The 6,134-nt window shown below is 39.9% G+C and overlaps 1 long non-coding RNA gene across 1 annotated transcript; it reads right to left on the reverse strand.

Moving 5' to 3' along the window:
- Nucleotides 1–5,380: 5,380 nt before the first annotated feature.
- LOC138899408 (uncharacterized) lies at nt 5,381–6,134 on the reverse strand. Its single transcript, XR_011410972.1, has 2 exons — nt 5,548–6,134; nt 5,381–5,454 (listed from the first exon to the last, which is right to left on the reverse strand). It is a non-coding gene; the product is annotated as an uncharacterized lncRNA (long non-coding RNA).

The raw sequence follows: 6,134 nt of genomic DNA on the forward strand, positions 1-6,134 counted from the left end.
AAATATCATTTAAGGAGAGTTAAGGATCGCGGAATGGACTGCGGATACGATCCACGATCCGCACATTTGTTGCAATGCCCTAGATTTGAACTTTAGCACTTCCAGAATTCCATCATACACAAGTTATGTGGTCTTCATGATGATTTCGCGGTCCGCATAATGGATCGCATATTTATCAATTTGGATGACTGGAAATTCCCTTGCATTTATGCAACAATTATGTGGTCCGCACATTGGTTATGCGACCGCATATTGAACAACATTTTTATCTCTCAAAAACTGAACACACCTGATATCATATGTGATTGAAGTGTGGTTCGCAAAGCTATTTTGCGGTCACACATCTGTCGCGAATCTAACTTCTTCGGGATTTTTAACATCTTTTTCATATTATTGGCTCTTCAAGTATGATTTCCTACAAAAAATGTTATATAAGAAACAACTTAAAAGTCTTTAAAAGGTAAGTCAAAAGCAATGACATAACAACAACAATAACAACAACAACAACAACAACAAGAACAACAACATACCCAGTATTATCCCACATCGTGGGGACAAAAGAAATGACATAGTGCTACTAATAGTTAGATATGCACTTGCATCCTACATCAAGAAACATAAGTTCTTCTAACTCATGCAATACACGCTTCCTCAAAACAAAGATAATCCCCAACTCAACAGAGACAATTATGTACAAGGGATATATTCAAAAACTCTCACACTCAGAAAGAATGTCAAGTGCCACAAGTATCAGTCCATATGCTTTCCCTTATTTTAACTCATTGCTAGCTCATGAATATTTGGTTGTTGAGCAAAAAGGACTTTTCATGATTTGTAGTGTAGGCTTGGGCATGGTCTGGATGAATATTTAGGAAATTAGTGATGATACCCTCCTTGAAAGTGACACGAATTCTTTGTTGAATAACCTACATTGCCTTTATTGATATCGAATTGCTACTATCAACTCGCCTTGTAGTTCATAACCGCCCCATAGCTGCTTGTCTTACCACATTTGCTCAACACTTCATTTTTCTCTTCTTCTCTTTTTTTTGGAAGATTGAGTATTACATGGTTTAGGATGACGTGAAGATTTTGATTTTAAGTAAGTTGGATCTTAACTTAGCCGCTCGATTCACAAGACACAACCTCGAGAGTTTAGCCTCTACACACAAATCATTCCACTATTGTTTCCCAATTGACATATACCTTAACTCAGGCTTTAAGCTTCATTCATAATATTCAAGGAGGGATGGGTTCAAAAGAGAGAGTAATTTCAGGACATGGGTAAAAGTTTGTAATGTGATAGCCAAAGAAAATGTTAAAGGCTCAATGGGGGACAAGTAGGGTAATAAATGCAAAAGGTAGGCCAATTTTTCCAATAATTAGTTAGCAATCACAAAGAAAGCCTAAAATCATTTCAACAACCAAACACCAACCTAATATTTGCATTGAGGAACCAATCGGGCAAGTTCTCGAATGTACGAGTTAATCACATGCATTATTCACAAATTTTCACCACATATGATGTATTAAAAGCTCAAATTGGCATATGTTCAGCCCTCATATGAATGCAAGGCAATACAAAGCTTAATCACATCATATTGAGATTCTAGTAGCACAAAGTCAAACAACGAGCCTCGATTTCACAAAAACAACTATTTATTCACAAAATTTGAAGGGTAAAATTTATTTCACAAAAATGTATCACATGTTTCAATCTAGTACAAAAGAACCAAACAAGTCAAAACGTGTTATGACTACAACCGTGGTTCTACTGCTACACCCTTGGAAAAGAATTCGACAAAGAAAAACCAAGGGGAAGTCATTACTATCTACAATGTCAAGACTAATATCAATGTACATTAACAAAATTGTTCTTGCTACCACACCCCTAACATAGAATCATGCACTATCCCTAATGCATTGAAAAAGTAAGAGCAGAGATTAGGGCCTTGCCGGAGCGCACCAAACGCTTGGAGGGGTTGGATTCTCTGATGCGGCCGTAGGGCCGGGAGCTGAAACTGGAGGGTCAGTGGGGTGAACCTCTGGCTGGACAGTGGTATCTAGGACCAAAGTAGTGGGCTTCTAAAGCTGTGAAGCCGGGCCCTGGACCTGGGAGCTACTTGCCTCGCTTGGTGATTGATCTGTGGTAGTGGTGGTAGCCATGGAAGCTATGTTATCAAGCGAATGTGTGATGGCCCTCTGCATATCTACCTCCTTATCATCCTTGTCCTCTGTAGAGGTAACCTGTTTACCTTTGTCTGGCATCTCGCCATCGACCTCCTCAGTATCTTGCTCTTCATCTGTCTCATCTCGAGACACTACTGATTCCTCTTCTGAATAGTCATCACTGTTTGCAGCAGATTACAGAACATGTGAGGTACCAGTACCATGTAGAGGAGGTTTATGATGTCCAAAGAAAGGTCCTATGCTTGGGAGGTGACAGTGCCATACTCCTCCTCCGCCGTAAGAAGGGTTGTGAGGTCAAACTCCAAGGTTTGCATCTTATTCATCTCCAACTTGAGATCGGAAACATCATTTTTAAATTAAGGCATGTCCCCATCTCCACCTTGCTCAACCTTATCAAGGTGACCTTCAATGTTACGGACTCGATCTTCACAAGATGGATGTTTCTTTTAAAGATCACTCACTGATGCTTGGAGTGGTGCCAAAGCTTGCTTGATGAGCAGTGGAAGATATTTCACAATCTTGTCTACTTTGGTATTAGTGTTCTATGCTAGTAGAACAAGCATGGAAATGGCAAGTAGTGAAATAAGTGGTGTAGCAGTGGTCGGCTTAGGTGTTGATGTTGTGGCTGGACTAGGTGTGGAGGCAGAGGCGGATGTAGCGTATAAGCTACGGGTTCAACTGAACCCATAACTTTTGACGCGAAGTAAAAATTTGTATGTAAAAATTTATTAAAATTACAAAAATAGTAGATATGAACCCATAACTTTAAAAATATAATGGGTTTAATGTTAAAAATCTTAAAATTGAACCCATAGGATTTAAATCCTAAATCCGTGTGGAAGTGGCAGTTGCTGGTGAAGTAGATGAGGCTGGTGAGAGGATGACCCGTTGTTCCGCGGGCACATTCTCTGAAGCAGTGGAGGGTGTTTGGGACCTCATTATGTCAATGTCTTGGGTGGCCTCAAACATGCGATCGTATATTGGAATTTGGGGAACATCTGTGTCTTCGCATAAGGCAGTGATGAGGCACGGAAAGAGGAGCGAGGTTTTCTCTTGGTTTTCCAGGATGCCAATCTCAGGGAATATGATTTTTCCCACATCAATCTTGAAGCCCGACATGATTGAAGCAATAAGGATCGCTTTTCCGATACTTATGTCAGTTTCATTTCTCCTTGGCTGTAAGCGAGAACATATAAAGCTTAGCTAATACCAGTATTCTTGGATGACATCTTCATTTTGAATTTTTTGACCCGGCTCAATATAGGTTGGAGTCCCCTGTTCTAGGACAAAAGCTACTCAAGTGCTCTCATTTTCCTTCTGTGCCATTTTTGTATCATATTCTTTCGTGCCTCCTTCCCAATCTTTGAAATAAATGTCACAAAACTATGACTGATACCAAGTAAGCACGACGCCTTGCTTGCTACTTAGTGAATGAGGGAACATAGAATTCCATGACAAGTACCTCATTGTATTCCCCCGGAGGCTCGAGAAAGAACTCTCAATCCCTCTTCTAGATGTTATCTAGTATATGCGGGAAGTTCTTTTTAAGTCCGTTCACACTCAGTTGCTTCTCTTCGAAGATATTCCTTTATCCAATGTATTTATTATAGGATCCGACGTGGGGATCAACTAGTGGCACTTGGTCAATTGGTACCCTCTCCTCTTCATAATGGGAGAAGGTTCAGATGATGTGACATATATGCCAGGCTTTTTGTGTTAGGGTTGCTGCGATGTCGGATTTGTAGCTCTGGCCCATTTTTTTCCTCTTGTGGTGGGTGCTATGGATGCTTGGGGTTTTCTTTGGTGCAATTCATGCCAATGAAAGTGAAGTTAGAATATTATAAAAACATTCATGGAAAATGACAAGGAAATGAAGGGGATAACACAATCCGCGGACCACATTTTTGGTCGTAGACCAGATTTATAGACCGCATTTCTGGTCGCAGACCAGATCTATGGACCACAAAATGCATCTTAGAGTGAACAATGGCATAGCCAACATATTATGCGGACTGCACAATTGATCGCACATGTTAATAAGAGAAAGGTAAATTTGGGATGAAATCTGTGTCGATTGCGCGATTGCACGAATCAATTATGTAGTACCGCAAAAGTCATCTTCTCTGCTAAGACACTACATACAGGCAACCCTCGAATTTCAATTATATCCTATACTACATGAACCCAAAAAATCTCACGAAATCAAAACATAACAACCCTCATTTGATCAATTTCAACGGCAACCCATGAATACCTAATGAGCATTATCAAAAATCACAACAACCAGGAACCCTAGCCCTATCCCCACAATTTTGGCTTATCATTTGCCCCCAATGACCACCCATTTCATGGAAACACTAAGAAGAAATCCCAGTTAGGGACTTTCAGTTAACACAGAGGACAAGGTAGAGAGATTGGGGATCATGGAAGAGGGGGAAGAGACTTGTACGAATCAAACTAAAGCAAAAGAGAAAGAGGGGTAGAAGTTCTTATTAGATTCGTTGATGAGATTGGAAGACTTGGTGATTAAACAGTAGAGAATGAAATCAGTTGGTGAAGAACTCTATCTTCTCACTTTTTTTTATTTGCTTGTTTTGTTCAAACTAAGAGTAGCAGGGGAAGTCGGGAGTGGGAAAGTAGCAGGGGAGTGAAGTTTTAATATCTGTCAAATCTGCAACACCTTTGCTATCGCGAAATAGCTTTTGTGGCTGCAGAAAGTTCCTTCCATATAATCACTCAAAGTACTTCGCTCACCCTCAAAGAGTGAAAGGATCATTCAAAGCAGACTAAAAGAATAGGGCAAATGAGCTTAGAAAGGTGACAGAGGGGAGTAGTAAGGTATGAAATCACTTAGATAGAAGCATGTTGGATGACGGAACGATGACTTTATGCTTAAATTCTAAATTTGAGATTTCTGACCTTGAAAAATGATGTAAGTGATAGATGGAATCATTCAGTAGGCTAGTTTCCATTTTCAATTGAGAAATTGACGGGCCTAGTGAGCTCTTTACCTGATACGTGCCTGACCAATGTGCAATCTCATTTGAGATTGCAGAACTGTTATACAGTCCACAAAATTGGCCTTCAACCACATTCTGGAGCGGCTTGTTCTTAGGAACTTCTGACTATTTCCATGACCAATATGCGGTTTGTAAAACCTTTATGCAATAGAATTTTTGGCCGCAGAAAAACAAATGAAGTTCAGCTAGTTTTTCTTCTCTTTCTATGTGCTTTTGCATCCCACTTGAGTGCATTTAGAGTAACCTGCACTCTAAAACACACATCAAGATGTACAACAAAACACATAAACCTACAAAAATAAAAATTTAACAAAAACATTTATAACACATGGGTTACCTCCAAAGAAGCGCTTGATTTAGCGTCGTAGCACGATGATGTTACCCCTTTATGGCTAATCAGTTGTGGAGGTTGGTAAGGGACTGCCTTTCAGTTTGAATTGTTCCACCAGTTGTCTTTCTCCAATTATCCCGAGTTAGTACTTCACTCTCTAGATATTTGCTTTGAAGGTTTGAATTTCATCATTAGACTCTAGTTCAATGAAGCCATAAGGAGACACACTAACAATTTTGAATGGGCTGGACCACTTGTACTTGAATTTCTTCGGAAAAAGCTTCAACCTTGAGTTGAATAATAAGACCAAGTCGTCGGATTGGAATTCCCGCTTCAAGATCGTCTTGTCATGAACAAACGTCATCCTTTATTTATACATGGATGCACTCTCATAGGCTTGGAAGCGAAACTCATACATCTCATTGAGTTGTGTCATACTTAAATTAGCCGCGTCGGCCCAATTAAGATTCAATTTTTTCAACCGCCACATGGCCTTGTGTTCTAGTTCCATCAGTAAGTGACATGCCTTACCAAAAATCAAACCGGTAAGGTGAGGTTCCAATGGTTTTTTTGAATGCCATCTGATAAGACTA

The sequence above is a fragment of the Nicotiana tomentosiformis genome, chromosome 9 (genome assembly GCF_000390325.3).
Source record: "Nicotiana tomentosiformis chromosome 9, ASM39032v3, whole genome shotgun sequence".
In the NCBI taxonomy this organism is placed as follows: Eukaryota; Viridiplantae; Streptophyta; class Magnoliopsida; order Solanales; family Solanaceae; genus Nicotiana; species Nicotiana tomentosiformis.